This window comes from Myotis brandtii, unplaced genomic scaffold (assembly GCF_000412655.1).
Source record: "Myotis brandtii unplaced genomic scaffold, ASM41265v1 scaffold743, whole genome shotgun sequence".
Taxonomy (NCBI): domain Eukaryota; kingdom Metazoa; phylum Chordata; class Mammalia; order Chiroptera; family Vespertilionidae; genus Myotis; species Myotis brandtii.
The window spans coordinates 1,422,578-1,424,716 of NW_005370960.1; the positions used below are offsets into that span (position 1 = coordinate 1,422,578).

Below are 2,139 nucleotides of genomic sequence, written 5' to 3' on the forward strand. Positions count from 1 at the left end.
AGTTTGTTTTGCTCTGCGCTCGAGGCCCCGCGCCAGGCGTGGGCGGGAGCGTCAGCGCGGGTCTCGGCTGTTTGTCCGGTTGTTGTGAGTTCCCTTCACGGGAGCGCGTGGCCGGGGCCCGGCCCGTTCTGTGCCAGGAGCCCCGGCTGGGCCACGGGAAGCCTCCGCCCTTTTTCTTTCTCTCTCTCTCTCTCTCTCTTTCTTTCTTCTTTCTTTCTCTCTTTCTTTCCTTTCTTTCCTTCCTTCCTTCCATATATTTTTATTGATTTCAGAGAGGAAGGGAGAGGGAGAGGGAGAGAGAGATCAATGACGAGAGAGAATCATCCATCGGCCGCCTCCTGCACGACCCACACTGGGGATCCAGCCCGCAACCCAGAACCCTGACCTCCTGGCTCCTAGGTCCATGCTCAGCCACTGAGCCACGCTGGCCAGGCCTCCACCCCCCGTTTTCAAATGGGGAAACCGAGGTTCGGGGAGAACAGGGGCGGCCGCTTAGGACTAAGGCGCCGGCTGGCCGGCTGGTTCTGCAGGAAGGAGACTCCACCTGGAGCTCCAGTCTCCCTGCCTTTCCCAGGAGGAGGGACAGGAGAGTCCTTCCCTGGGCGAGGTGGGCAACTGCACCTCCAGAGAGGAGAGGGCTGGGGCCGGACAGAGTGCGAGGCTGCAGGGGCACCCAGACCCCAGCACCCAGGCACCCAGACCCTAGGCACCCAGACCCCAGCACCCAAACCTCCAGGCACTCAGACCCTAAGCACCCAGACCCTAGGCACCCAGACCCCCAGGCACCCAAACCCCCAGGCACCCAGACCCCAGGCACCCAGAGACCGGGGCACCCATACCCCGGGCCCCTGGGACTTTCTGACTCAGACCAAATGTGTATCGGGAACCAAATACCAAGGGCTTCTCTTTAGTTAAAATTCCTCTTTCTTGGATCTTCTCCTGGGTTGCAAGACAAATGTCCCAGTCCCTTCAAGGACCGTGAGGCGGCCCCCCTGTGCCCAGGAGCTGCAGGTTTTCTGGGGAGCCCGGTCCCCAAACCGAGGCAGCCCTGTATGTACGGAGGGAGAACAGTCTCGAGATTAGTAAACACGCAAGTTAAGTACAATTTCCAAGTGAAGTAAAAATGGGAAGGTACATGCCTAACCGGTGTGGCTCAGTGGTGAGCGTCTACCTATGAACCAGGAGGTCAGGGTTCGATTCCCGGTCAGGGCACAGGCCCAGGTGGCGGGCTCCATCCCTAGTCAGGGGCGTGCAGGAGGCGGCTGATCCATGATTCTCTCTCATCATTGATGTTTCTCTCTCTCTCCCTCTCCCTTCCTCTCTGAAATCAATAAAAATATTTTTTTTAATGAGAAGGTACAGGATATGCCCTTGTTTGTGTTCAGTGCCCTGTATGAATAGCCCGTCCCTGTCCCTCTGGCGGGATTGAAACTCTTGAGAAGAACGGGTAAGAAACCAGTATCTGTGCCTCCTGGGGGGGGCGGGCAGTCAGGGGACGGAGGGAGAGACCTGTCCCCGCGCGCGTCCCGGGCCTCCTGGCTCACGTCACCGAGACTCCTCGTTCTGTGCACTCAGGTCCTCACACTGACCGACAGGAACAACACGTAAAATTAATGTGCTGAGTCCTCTCAGCTGTGGGGCTCCAGCTGTGGGCACCCCCACAGGCGCAGCCTCTCCCAGCAGCAAGCAAAACAAGGCCACAGAGGGAGGGCCCGGGGTGCAGTGGGGCAGACAGCAGTGAGGGGGTGCAGTGGGGGGCAGACATCAGTGCCTGGAGTGCAGTGGGGGGCAGACAGCAGTGCAGGGGGTGCGTGGGGGGCAGACAGCAGTGCAGGGGGTACAGCAGGGGCAGACAGCAGTGCCCGGGGTGCAGTGGGGGGCAGACAGCCATGGGGAAGGCAGGAGACTGGGAAGAGGGTGCTGTGTTTAGGGAATGACCAGGGGTCCTCCCTCTGGGGAGGATCTAGGGGCAGAAAAACAGCGAACCCAGACTTTCCACGGGAAGGGGACGTGACAAACGCCGGGAGGAAGGAGAGCACAGCCCGGCTGCGGGAGGCAGTGGATGGTCCCCGAGCCGGTGGGAGGCCGGGCACAGCTGCAGGGAGACAGGGAAGGCCCAGGACGGAGCCTCCTGCACAG

The 2,139-nt window shown here is 60.6% G+C and overlaps 1 protein-coding gene across 1 annotated transcript in view; it reads right to left on the reverse strand.

Moving 5' to 3' along the window:
* The window catches only part of IGFBP1 (insulin-like growth factor binding protein 1), a 9,475-nt gene that overhangs the window by 3,935 nt on the left and 3,401 nt on the right, over positions 1-2,139 (reverse strand). The window lies entirely within an intron of this gene.